General features: G+C 33.2%; 2 long non-coding RNA genes across 4 annotated transcripts; both read left to right on the forward strand.

Moving 5' to 3' along the window:
• Positions 1 to 251: 251 nt before the first annotated feature.
• LOC126671940 (uncharacterized) lies at positions 252 to 2,976 on the forward strand. 2 transcript variants are annotated; one of them, XR_007639195.2, is made up of 4 exons: positions 252 to 492; positions 715 to 791; positions 1,524 to 1,607; positions 2,843 to 2,976. It is a non-coding gene; the product is annotated as an uncharacterized LOC126671940 (long non-coding RNA). The 2 variants fall into 2 exon arrangements; XR_007639194.2 differs by lacking the exon at positions 1,524 to 1,607 and having other exon boundaries at positions 312 to 492.
• Positions 2,977 to 7,388: 4,412 nt separating this feature from the next.
• Positions 7,389 to 11,263, forward strand: LOC130014661 (uncharacterized). Of its 2 annotated transcripts, XR_007639189.2 has the most exons (4): positions 7,389 to 7,593; positions 7,816 to 7,892; positions 8,626 to 8,709; positions 9,946 to 11,263. It is a non-coding gene; the product is annotated as an uncharacterized LOC130014661 (long non-coding RNA). The 2 variants fall into 2 exon arrangements; XR_007639191.2 differs by lacking the exon at positions 8,626 to 8,709 and having other exon boundaries at positions 7,415 to 7,593.
• Positions 11,264 to 14,459: the final 3,196 nt, after the last annotated feature.

The raw sequence follows: 14,459 nt of genomic DNA on the forward strand, positions 1-14,459 counted from the left end.
TTATCGATAGTCATTAATATGAAAATTGGACGAAAAAGTGAGAAAAAGTGCAAGTTAGCTCAAAAATGGAAATTTGAGCGTTTTTGGCCAAAATTGCCAAAATAAATTATTGGAAAGTAAAGCTATAAGATATGGAATTAAAATTATTTATTTGAAAATAAATAATACGGAATTTATCGAGAATCAAAAGATTAAGCGATTAGTGCACTAAATCGGACGAAAGAAAAGTTAGAAATTGAAGCGAAAGGAGGTGGCAACTTAAAGGACTAAAAGAGATATTTTATCCACTCAATATCATTAATTATGAATGATATTCATTCATTTTAAACCATAATTTGCAGCAACAAGAAGATGAAACCCGAAACTCCCCTTTCTCAAATTCTTCAAAAATTCAATCCTCCATAACTTCCTCGTTTCTCAACGGAATTGGACGATTCTTGCGGCCACGGAACGAGGAAATGATTATCTACAGACCTATGGATTCAATTTGAGGTAAGGAGCTCGGATTTTGGTTAGGGTTTCAGAGTTATATTTCGGATTTTACAAGTTTAATGGTGATGATGCTTGATTAACTAAGAGTTTATGTTTATACTATGTAATTGATGAGTTGTAGTGATTATGGCTGAGAATTGATTTGATTATGATGAGTATGAGAGTTATTCTTGGTTAGGGTGTGAATGTTTAAATAGGGGTTTGTTTGATTGATGATTATAGGTGTGAATTGAGCTTGGAAAATGAAGGATTGGATGGTGAATCTTGGTGATTAAACTTTGGCATGTGACATCTTCAAGGTATGAATGAATTCTGAAATTTTGAGCTTTGGTATTTGGTAATTACTTGAAATTTTGAATGATTAATTAGTGGTTGGATTATGGCATGGAATTGAGATGCATAATTGAGTTATGGAATGGTTGATGTGTGGTTGATTATTATGTTAGAATTGTTTGAAATTAAAGATTGAATGATGCCTAGGTCTTGGAATGTGTATGATTAGGATGCATTTAGGGGCTGGATTGTGTTGATTCTGGAATGTGGTATCGATAGGTTATCCTCGTTGCGTAATAAGTTACGATTTAGTCGATGTAAACAAGATGACGTTTGCAGAAATGTCTTGCAAAACAGCGATATTGCAAAGGCAATATCTCGGGCTGTATAGGTCCAAATCAAGTTCCGTTTGTTGATACGGAAACTTTAGGATGTTAACTATAATTGTCTAAATTTGAGTTTTTGTTGAATCGGACTCTAGGATATTCATTTTGGACAGAACATTTTGTTGTGCAGTCTGCCCTGCACTTGTAAACAGCTCCAAGGAAATAACTTATGAGCTTGTTTTCGACACCTTCGGGTGCGTTTCATGGTCCGAGACCTAAACGAAAATTGTAGGCGACGTTCTAAACTTTAAGAATGTCGATTTCGTTTAAGTAAGCGGTTTCGATAGCCGAAGTTGGCTAGAAACATAATTTTTGGTTAAGTTAATAATAGTTAGAATTTTATTAATTCTTGCTATTATTATATTTGCGTAGATCGGACGAGCGACTATCGAAAAGGTTTGAGGCAAACGGATCGAGATATCGTCATAATTATTTGAAGAATTTGGATAGCAAGTGGTGAGTACACTTTAAATTACTCGTTAATATTCATAAAGCTACGTATTTTAATACGAAAAGCTATATGAATATTTATGTATTCGAGATGTTTGCTTTTAAAATGTATACGTATGTATGCTTTGAATATGATGTTTTATCGTAATGTGTTATTTTGATAATAACATAAATGCTAAGGCACCGGGGATGGGTAAATTAAAATGACATAAATCGAACCAAATACAAATAAGAAATATATTGTACATGCCTATATGTACTATTATTCATATATTATAAAGATACATTGTACGTTCCTATACGTACTTTTAATTATAATGAATACCCATACGTGCGTGTGTTATAGATGTATGCTTGTAGATTGTAATGTGCATGTCATGGTCCATAAAGGATCAAGAAAACCCAACATAAATCATCGAAATGATAAATACATGAGATAAGAAAAGTGAACTCTGACATATTCAATAATACGAACTGAGATACAAGGTGGAACTCGGTAGAATTATTCCGGGACATGTATCTCATCCATTCTCGATGATAATCCTCGGAACTCATACGCAATAAAAAGTAAGTGCGATACATCAAGAATCAATACGAAACAAGATCGAGACACAATGTGAACAAACACTCCTATTAAATGTCAATAGAAATTATATGAATCGACAGTTAAGTTCAAAAGACCTGCAGGGTGCAAAGTCCGAATGCAGACACGAAGGTAACTCGGTTGAACTATCTCGGGATCCGTGTCTAAGGAGTAACTCGGTTGAATTATCTCGAGATTCCTATCGATCGTTTGGGATTGAGAAATGGTACAAGTAACTCGGTTGAATTATCTCGGGACTGTATCATATGGTTGAAGGTAACTCGGTTGAACTATCTCGGGACCCAACCATAAGGATCAAGTCACAAGGGACTCGCCAATGATTTAATTTGATTTAGAATCATGATGATATAACCTAAGATTTAAGATTCGATCGAAAACTATTGTAACAAAACGAGAAAGAAAAATATCAATACCAAAATAAGAAATAAAAGATGTCAGATATGTATAAACTATAAGTTTATGAAATAAACAAAAAGCTATGAAGGAAATTAAACAGGGTATGCAATATGATTTCAAAAGAGTATTTTCTATATATAAAATGGGTTTCCAACGGTTTTAACCCTTTATGTGATATTGCGTGTAATTTGGTGAACTCACTCAGTTTTATACTGACCCTGTTGCTCCTCCCATATTTCAGGGATAGTATGATATGATTTGAAGAGTCAAACTTCCGAAGTTTAAATTCTCGGAAGTCATTTGCACAAGAAGTAAAAGAAGGTTTTCATTCTAGCTGTCCGCAGTAGTCTAGATGTTTTTGTCTATGTATTTGTATAACGCATTTTCACACTGATGTTTTTGGTAAAATGGAGTCACATGTATTTTGATATATGAAATATGATTTGAAAAGCGAAAAATTTACACAGGTTTTTAGGCTTGCTACGGGTTTCAGAGCTACGCGACTCATAAATTTGGATCGTGACAAAGGTGGTATCAGAGCAATGGTTTAGTGTTCCTAGGCCATTGTTCTTTTGTGATTGAAGTATAGGGAAGTGTCGATCAATACCTAGGAACTACTGCGGATTATAGGGATTTCCAGTCATGTCTTTTGAACTTTATCATCTTTTTCATCGATTTTTCAAACGTTTTACAAAGACGTCCCCTCCTATATGTGCTATTTGGAGTCGAGTTAGGAGTGTGCATGAGCACAAATTATGTTTTGTGTTTACTCGAGTAAGCAATACGCTTTCGAGTATCTTTAGTCTGCGAAGAGTTATATACTCTCGAGACTTATATGATAAAAGAATATTGTTATGGACTATGATTGAATTGAGTGATTGGAAAGTATATGATTTATGAGTTATGTATGGTTTTGGCAGCGCGATCACTCAGGAGAGTGGTATGCTTGCAGGTACGTAAACCTGTAACTAATTGTTAGATATATGGAACGTATATGTTTGTGATTGATTGGTGTGAATAGGATTGTGCCTTATGATTAAACGCTGCTTGTTTTATGAAGTCTATGATAAGTGGAATGCTTACAAGACTTATGATACGCGGCATAGTCAAAGAAAATCTAGGTGACACCGATTTTCTTTGGATTTGACCAACATAGATTGTTTATAGATATGCGTAGAGTATGAATAGAACATGAATGTTGTGAGTATATGTTCTTAATATTTTGCTAAGTCTATGTTGAGCGGAATGCTCGCAAGACTCAAGATATGATACGTAGCCAAAGAAAATCTAGGGGATACAAATTTTCTTTGAAGTCGATTAACATAGATGCTCATAGCTATGATAGTGATACGCACGAAGCATATACGATGCGTGTATATGTTCTGATGTTTTCTAAGTCTATAATGAGTGGATACTCATAAGATTTATAATACGAAACGAGGTCATAAGAGACCTAAAGGAATGAGACATTCCTAAGGTCCAAATTACGCTAATGATGGTAAGTTGTGATGACTAGTGTGTGCTATATTTTAAAGAATTCATCGGGATTCTTTTATATATTCAACATACTATGAACAGAGAACTACATGAGCGTGTGCCATTGCACAATAAGTGCACGGGGCCTGAGAAAAGGCCAGAAGTAATGAAGGCGAATGTCACCCAGTCCATTTGGCCAGTAGATGTCAGGAACGAGACGAAGGTCAGAGGAACCTAGTATTGACAAGGTGGAATGTATAGGCATTAAGAGTGCCGCAACAACCCAACGTCAATATGAATCAGTTAGCGAAAAGAAGTACCTGAATAAAAGAATGGTTTCGATAGGTAATTAGACCGATAAGGAATCAAACAACGTGGGTGGAGTTAGTGACCCGATTTAAGGAATTATTTCTACCATTTGCTTTGATTAAGAACAAGAAAGAAAAGCTAATATCGTTAACTCGAGGAGACAAACCAGTCCAAAGATAGGTTATCGAGTTTGATAAATTAAGTGGATTCGCTCACGACTTAATGATAGATTAAGTGTGAGTCTATACAAGAATCGTGGAAGGATTAGGACCACAATCTATGGAAAGACTGACACAGACTGATAGAGAGAAGTTATTCAGCTTGTCAACAGTGTTAGACAATTAGAAAATGCACTAGTCCATTCTGAAGAAGGTTAAATAAGAAGTAAATATATGAAGTATGAATATCACATGTTTGGATAAATGAGTAAGATGTTAATGATAAGCATAACCCAAGAGTTAATGCTATAGTTAATAGTAACCTAAAGGACGAATTCGCCTTGTTGCGAATAGTAAGGATACAGTGAGAAGGGAAGCAAAGTCTAAAGAAGACTTATGCAAATAAGTTATGAGATGCCAAAGAGGATTCTAGCAAGATAGTGATCAATATGATGATGATATCGTGAAGATTATAAAGGATGTTAGTAAGTGCCATAAGAATTGGCAAACTTCTCTGCATGAGTAAGAAGATAGACAAGAGTAAATGGAAGAGAGTTGGTTAATAGACCCGAGAGTCAATAATCAAGATAAGTAATAGGCATGGAAGTAGAGACATTGCCAAAGGCAACACATGACAAGAAGAGTTGAATGAATTGAGAAACTCATCGAGAATGAGTAAACGAAGTGTATCACATAGACCAGAAGATATGATGAAAGTTAATACGAAGAATATAATAGGAGATGATCGAGAAGAATGATAAAAGTGAAAAGACCGAAAGGCTATGCAGCTAGCACTATTAGCTCGTCGTCGGAACAAGGAAGTTCCAACTTTGCAAGTTCCATACACTCGCAATGACGGATGTATGTTGCCAGTAAGGAGAACAAAGTCAATACACGAGGGATGCAACATCCCATGTGATAGGATACAACAGGTGACACAACCAATAGACCGTATAGTAGAAGAGAACGTCGTGAAGTCCAAACGCTAGAAGCTCAATAGCGATTAAACCTTTTGAGCTAGTCTAGTGCAAACATGAACGCTTAGGACGTACTTTTCGAACGACGTCAAAAGCGGACGAGTAGAATTACATCTTTTTGTATGCAAAAGATGTACATAGATTGCGAACAATAGTACGATAAATGATAAGAACGAGTAGTTATACAGAGTCTGATGTCAAAGAAACTTACGTAAACTCCGTTTTATGAAAAGAAAAGTATTTGATCGAAATAAAATGTTTTGAAAAGACATAATTGTGCCCGGACACGAATCATAAAAACATCGCATTGACACGAATAGAATTGCATCACTACATCCATATTGCATTCACTAATAGGACATGCATCATATACATTGTGTATGTCTGGAAATGAAAAAGAGGAGTGTCATTGCAACTCTTGTGATGAGAGAAGCCATCACACCGGTGCACAATTATGACATGATTAGAGAAATGAAAAGTATCGCGGTTTTAAACGGACGAGTTTTTAAACGTAAGTAAGCTCAGACAGGGACTCTGTATATAGAGGCATAGGACAAGACTGATCATCTTGTTAGGCCTATATAAGAACGTATGTATGTAGAACGGCGAATAGTATAACGCGATGTGAAATGTATCGTAATTTGAATTGTAAATCTTTAAAGCAGTCTCGTATGTTGAATACGAAGACGTCGACGCTACTTTACACATTTGTAAAGTAATAACGACCGCACTTAAAGTAAGTGCGAGAGTACCTCGAGAATGGGGGAATCGAACATAGAAGTTAGTTACAAAAGAGACGTGAATCCACGTGCAAGAAGATATTATTGTAGTCGATCGAAAAAGAAGGGATTGATTCATAGTGATTATGAATTAAGAAGTAATAAGATGGTTAGGATTGTTAGATAAGAATTTACTCGATAAGTATATCGAGATACTTTCATCTAGGAATAGTAATAGATTAAAGACCGTATGAACCTAACTGTAAAGTCAACAGTTAGTGAATGATTAATCAGAGTATCGCAGCGGAAGTGTGGAAGGAAAGAATGATAAGGTATGATTAAGGATTAGTCAAGTGATATTAGAAGATTATGAAAATTCGAGGACGAATTTTTGTAAGGGGGGAAGATTGTAATAACCTAATTTTTTTGAGGTATTACGTGTAGTGCCACGAGGCATAATCGTAAAGATTAAGAACGAGAATATCAGATTAGGATTGGATAATAAGGACTTAGACTGAAGCGGGTCTATTGGAATTATTGTAGAATAATAATTTAAATGGAAAATAATTATGGATAAATTGGATTTAATCGAGACAAAAAGGGAATAAAATAAAATAAGTTGGAAAGCCCGAACTAATAATTTTCACGTCAAGGTTTGTGAAATATTATTAATAAATGATCGTCAAAGTTTCGTAAGTGTACGAAATCGTTTTAGAAGAAAGTTTGACGATTAGTCAAAAATAAGAGTTAAAGTGCAAATTAGCCACTTTAAGGACTAAAGTGGACTTTTAACCACAAACTTCCGGAGGAAGTTGTGTTTAACTCTATTTTCTCAAGATAAGAAAATAATATCGATAAAGTGGTTATCGATAGTCATTAATGAAAATTGGACGAAAAAGTGAGAAAAAGTGCAAGTTAGCTCAAAAATGGAAATTTGAGCGTTTTTGGCCAAAATTGCCAAAATAAATTATTGGAAAGTAAAGCTATAAGATATGGAATTAAAATTATTTATTTGAAAATAAATAATACGGAATTTATCGAGAATCAAAAGATTAAGCGATTAGTGCACTAAATCGGACGAAAGAAAAGTTAGAAATTGAAGCGAAAGGAGGTGGCAACTTAAAGGACTAAAAGAGATATTTTATCCACTCAATATCATTAATTATGAATGATATTCATTCATTTTAAACCATAATTTGCAGCAACAAGAAGATGAAACCCGAAACTCCCCTTTCTCAAATTCTTCAAAAATTCAATCCTCCATAACTTCCTCGTTTCTCAACGGAATTGGACGATTCTTGCGGCCACGGAACGAGGAAATGATTATCTACAGACCTATGGATTCAATTTGAGGTAAGGAGCTCGGATTTTGGTTAGGGTTTCAGAGTTATATTTCGGATTTTACAAGTTTAATGGTGATGATGCTTGATTAACTAAGAGTTTATGTTTATACTATGTAATTGATGAGTTGTAGTGATTATGGCTGAGAATTGATTTGATTATGATGAGTATGAGAGTTATTCTTGGTTAGGGTGTGAATGTTTAAATAGGGGTTTGTTTGATTGATGATTATAGGTGTGAATTGAGCTTGGAAAATGAAGGATTGGATGGTGAATCTTGGTGATTAAACTTTGGCATGTGACATCTTCAAGGTATGAATGAATTCTGAAATTTTGAGCTTTGGTATTTGGTAATTACTTGGAATTTTGAATGATTAATTAGTGGTTGGATTATGGCATGGAATTGAGATGCATAATTGAGTTATGGAATGGTTGATGTGTGGTTGATTATTATGTTAGAATTGTTTGAAATTAAAGATTGAATGATGCCTAGGTCTTGGAATGTGTATGATTAGGATGCATTTAGGGGCTGGATTGTGTTGATTCTGGAATGTGGTATCGATAGGTTATCCTCGTTGCGTAGTAAGTTACGATTTAGTCGATGTAAACAAGATGACGTTTGCAGAAAATGTCTTGCAAAACAGCGATATTGCAAAGGCAATATCTCGGGCTGTATAGGTCCAAATCAAGTTTCGTTTGTTGATACGGAAACTTTAGGATGTTAACTATAATTGTTTAAATTTGAGTTTTTGTTGAATCGGACTCTAGGATATTCATTTTGGACAGAACATTTTGTTGTGCAGTCTGCCCTGCACTTGTAAACAGCTCCAAAGAAATAACTTATGAGCTTGTTTTCGACACCTTCGGGTGCGTTTCATGGTCCGAGACCTAAACGAAAATTGTAGGCGACGTTCTAAACTTTAAGAATGTCAATTTCGTTTAAGTAAGCGGTTTCGATAGCCGAAGTTGGCTAGAAACATAATTTTTGGTTAAGTTAATAATAGTTAGAATTTTATTAATTCTTGCTATTATTATATTTGCGTAGATCGGACGAGCGACTATCGAAAAGGTTTGAGGCAAACGGATCGAGATATCGTCATAATTATTTGAAGAATTTGGATAGCAAGTGGTGAGTACACTTTAAATTACTCGTTAATATTCATAAAGCTACGTATTTTAATACGAAAAGCTATATGAATATTTATGTATTCGAGATGTTTGCTTTTAAAATGTATACGTATGTATGCTTTGAATATGATGTTTTATCGTAATAAGTTATTTTGATAATAACATAAATGCTAAGGCACCGGGGATGGATAAAGTAAAATGACATAAATCGAACCAAATACAAATAAGAAATATATTGTACATGCCTATATGTACTATTATTCATATATTTATAAAGATACATTGTACGTTCCTATACGTACTTTTAATTATAATGAATACCCATACGTGCGTGTGTTATAGATGTATGCTTGTAGATTGTAATGTGCATGTCATGGTCCATAAAGGATCAAGAAAACCCAACATAAATCATCGAAATGATAAATACATGAGATAAGAAAAGTGAACTCTGACATATTCAATAATACGAACTGAGATACAAGGTGGAACTCGGTAGAATTATTTCGGGACATGTATCTCATCCATTCTCGATGATAATCCTCGGAACTCATACGCAATAAAAAGTAAGTGCGATACATCAAGAATCAATACGAAACAAGATCGAGACACAATGTGAACAAACACTCCTATTAAATGTCAATAGAAATTATATGAATCGACAGTTAAGTTCAAAAGACCTGCAGGGTGCAAAGTCCGAATGCAGACACGAAGGTAACTCGGTTGAACTATCTCGGGACCCGTGTCTAAGGAGTAACTCGGTTGAATTATCTCGGGACTCCTATCGATCGTTTGGGATTGAGAAATGGTACAAGTAACTCGGTTGAATTATCTCGGGACTGTATCATATGGTTGAAGGTAACTCGGTTGAACTATCTCGGGAACCAACCATAAGGATCAAGTCACAAGGGACTTGCCAATGATTTAATTTGATTTAGAATCATGATGATATAACCTAAGATTTAAGATTCGATCGAAAACTATTGTAACAAAACGAGAAAGAAAAATATCAATACCAAAATAAGAAATCAAAGATGTCAGATATGTATAAACTATAAGTTTATGAAATAAACAAAAAGCTATGAAGGAAATTAAACAGGGTATGCAATATGATTTCAAAAGAGTATTTTCTATATATAAAATGGGTTTCCAACGGTTTTAACCCTTTATGTGATATTGCGTGTAATTTGGTGAACTCACTCAGTTTTATACTGACCCTGTTGCTCCTCCCATATTTCAGGGATAGTATGATATGATTTGAAGAGTCAAACTTCCGAAGTTTAAATTCTCGGAAGTCATTTGCACAAGAAGTAAAAGAAGGTTTTCATTCTAGCGGTCCGCAGTAGTCTAGATTTTTTTGTCTATGTATTTGTATAACGCATTTTCACTCTGATGTTTTTGGTAAAATGGGGTCACATGTATTTTGATATATGAAATATGATTTGAAAAGCGAAAAATTTACACAGGTTTTTAGGCTTGCTACGGGTTTCGGAGCTACCACTCCCATTCCCTAGCGCCGGTCGCGACTCATAAATTTGGATCGTGACATTTCCATTTTTCATCTCTGCCATGTGGCGTTCATCGACGAGTGTTGTTGCCAGATGAAAGACAAGTGTCTCGTTTTCGTGACATTTGTCATTCATCCGATGTGACCCTTAGGGTTTCGTCTTCTCATCTTCCTAACCCCAATTTCTGGGCATATATATTCATTTTTGCCATTTCTTCCACTTCACTTCAGTTTTTCTTCGAAATTTCTTGATTTTCAAAAGGCAATTTCTTTCTTCAGTGTGTTTCATTCGCTTCAAGATTACTCGTTTCAAGGTTGCTTCATATCTTTCGTTTGATCTTGCGTACTTGATTTCAAGGTACTGTGATTTTCCTTTGATTGTGTATTTTGATTTCTGGGTTTTGGTTTCTCTGTCATCATTGTTCTTCGTGTTCTTCAAGTTAATTTTCCAGTTTTTTTCTTGCTTTTATCTTTTAAATTTGAAATTCTTTATTCCTCCTTGTTTCCTCCCATTTTAATTTAAAATGTCAGAGGTAGGCGAAGGGTCTCGGGGTGCTCGTGATGATCTAGAGCACACCCGAAGTTCTTTATCTGTTGAATAGATAACAGAATTTGCCGAAGAATTTGATTTTCCCGAGTCTTTTGTAATTATAAAGTCTGGATCAAAGTGTCGGGCGAATCATAGTACTGATTCAGCCATTAAAATCGTTGTCTTTCATGAACAGTATGTAGTTGGTTTGTGTTTTCCTCTTGAGTCTTTGTTTGTAGACATTTGTACAAATTTAAGTATTCCCCTTGGTCATTCGCATTATCTGCCCCTTCATCGAGTCCTGTAGGTCTCGTAGTCAGGAGCATTCAGTAAGTTTATTTAACTATTTTTATACTTTCTCCTGTCGAAAGGACGAGGAGTTTATGTTTGCTGGTGGTCGACCGAATCGATCTCCTTTTATTCTTCCTTCCCCTTTGAAAGGTTGGACTCCGAAGTTTTTTCTTGTTCAACATTCTTCTTTTTCTTTTTTGTCGCGGAGTTTTACTTAAAATAAAGTTTCCCTTCCTTCTGTGCCAGCCTTGTCTGATAAAGAGAAAGATTTCGCCCAGACTTTTTATAATTGAAATTTTACTTTATCAGAAATTCAATATGTGTTTTGAGTTGTCAAACTTTATAATTGAAATTGCTTAATTAAAATTTGGTATTGTAATTGCCAAATACGTTAAATTCCATGATTATATTCACAATTAACCATATTACTATTTAATAAGGCTTATATTAATATAGTATGCATTAAAAAATCCAAAAACAATTTGATTTCTTTACTCAACTTTTGGATGAATCCTTTGAAAATTAGTAAAGAATTGGTCCAAAATTTAGTTGATGTGATCATGACAAATTGACAACCGTGGATTATAATATAGATGTAGCAGCCATGAATAATAAAGTATGAGCTTATTTTAAAATTATGAAGAAAAGTAAAGCAACACCACTAAGAAAGTTCTAGTGCAATGACAACTAACGGAGATTCCAATAGATGCATATTATGCTTAATTACCATATGCCAACACTTAACCAGCTTTAATCTTAATATAATCAAGCTGGACATTGAACTTGTTAAATAACTAAACTATTTTTTTAATAGTGAAAATAACATCTTAAATTAATATTTTGTTTTTCATAACTCATGTTGAACATGTTTGCTTCAATTTCACTTCTCAATCATTTCAGTTATGGACAAAGGATCAGTTTGCCCCTCTATTTGGCATGATATATTAAAAAAGAATATTTTAAAACAAATTCAATTATTTTAAAAGCAAATTACTTTGAGGTTTCTGAGGTAAATCATAATTAATTGTTTGGTATTTATTATTTTAAAACTCTACTTAATGGTCCCTCAGTTTCAATTCCGTTAACTATTAGGCCCCTCCATTAATTTCGAACATTACTTTCAAACGATTTGGTAACGTACCTTTCATTTTGTGAATGGCTTGATTCCTCACTTTTAATTTCTCAAATAATTTGGTATCTCACTTTTAAATGATTTGATCTCTTAATTTTAGTCCCATTAAAAGATTTAATCCCTCAAATTAACGGAAGGATCTCTTAGTTAATGAAATTAAAACTGAGAGATCATTAAGTAAATTTTTAAAACAAAAAATATTAAACTGTTAATGAATCTCAACATAATTTACTTTTTTTTAAGCCTAATTGGCTAAATTGCTCAAAAAATCTCTCCTCCAGTTGCGCCCCCCCCCTCCCCCCCCCCCCAACTATAGCAAACAATTTAAAATGATCCTTATTATTTAGTTAGGTAATTCATTTAAAAACTTTTCACCTTTAACTCCCAATTCAGTTGCATCCTGATCTTATAAAATCATCGGTTTTGTCCAATATCCACTTTTCGTTTTCAATTGCACCCTTAAAATATTAAATTGACCTCTTTTTACTAGGAAAAGTTCAAATTAATATTTTATATTTCAACAAATATTCTAAATATTATTCAATATAAAAATTTAAACAAAAAAATCATCTTTTCTAAAATTATTAAAGTTAAAAGATTTCACATTAAATATAAATCAATTAAAATATTTTAAAATAATTGAAAAAATATAAATAATTTTTTGAAATATAAATTAATTTTAAATTTTAAATCGAAACATATCTCACCGCCTTTATTCCGTAAAATTAATTTAATTATATTTTATATTATTTTAAATTTAATTTTAAATTTAATTGAAAAAAAATTGTGTCCTCCGATTTTAAACCGAATCAAAATATCTTGTAAATAATTTTAGAAACTTACCACCACGAACCGACCGTCGAAAAAAAATTCTGGCAGTCTTTTCCATCTATTTTTCACAAATATAAACATTAGGCTTGTTCTTCACAAGGAAGAATAGACCGCTATTCTTCCTTAAGAAAAGCAGCTCAGATCTGGGCTGTTCAAAACACTCCACGATTTTTTTGTTAGAAAGTTGCTGAATTTTTTGTTAAATAATTTAATTTAATAAATTTTGCAGAATCAAGATGGTAAGGTTGAATAATAATGGATGTGATATTTATTAATTTTTAAAATTTTTTTTAGGAAAGATAGTTTTATTGTTGAAATTTTAATATTGAGAACTATTTAGAATATGTGTTAAAAATAAAGTATTTATTTGAACTTTTTTCAAGTGAAAAGAGGTTAATTTAGTATTTTGAGGGTGTGATTGAAAACGAAAAGTGAAAATTTGGACAAAATTGTTGAGTTTGCAAGGTTAATATGCAACTGAATTGTGAATTAAAGGTGGGAGGATTTTCGAAAGACTAGCCTATTTATTTTGTTCCTTAAATTGACACTTAATGCTTTTTAAATATAAATTCTTTCTTTGTTTTTAATAGTTTAAATTTCAATGTTAATTTTAAATAAAAATTTAGGAATTCATTTACATTTTCTTTATTTTCTACTTTCTTTTACTTCTATCCACAGCACAACCTGCTTCTACCGTCCATAACGCCACCTCTGGCTTTTACAACCCTTCATTGTGCACAACAGACGAATAGATGTTTTGAGTTCAAATAGACGAACAACGGTACATATGTTCATCAACGACCGCCATTAATGGGGCCGGCGGTTGGTGATTTGCAGAATTAGGTGTAACTAGTGATATAACTTGTATAATTATAAGATTAAATTTGGTCATGAAAGAATAAAAAATATTAATTCTAATAGTATTATACTTTTTACTCTATAGAAAAACTAATAAAAATAGCCATGATAAAAAATTAACAACTAAATTAATTTAAATTTTGGAATAATCATAACTATCTCTTCTTAATCTGAATTCTCGTGCATCATTAACAAATTAGAATGTTACAATTAATTTAACTTTTTTCACTTTGTGCCCTAATCGGGCTTCTTCACTAATTTTTAAATATTATAAAAGAATGATAGAGATTTTATTCTAATGTACAAAACTATTCAAATACCAAATCAGTAGAGAATGTCGTCCGCACTTCACCTCTGTTGTGCACTCCGTCCCTTCCGACAGTGGTGAAGTTTAGGTGGTGGCGGCGGTAATGAAATTTAGATGGATTATGTTTATTTAGGCCTCACTTGATTTAAAAATGTATAACTCCCAAAATGTATATTTTCTAAAAATTTAATTGCCGAGACAGTTAGGGTAGAAAAAATCAATCTTATTTTTTGGTTTACTTAATACTGCTAAGTTGCATTTTATATTTAATTAATTAAAATTTGAAGACAATATTATTC

The sequence above is a fragment of the Mercurialis annua genome, linkage group LG1-X (assembly GCF_937616625.2).
Source record: "Mercurialis annua linkage group LG1-X, ddMerAnnu1.2, whole genome shotgun sequence".
Classification (NCBI taxonomy): domain Eukaryota; kingdom Viridiplantae; phylum Streptophyta; class Magnoliopsida; order Malpighiales; family Euphorbiaceae; genus Mercurialis; species Mercurialis annua.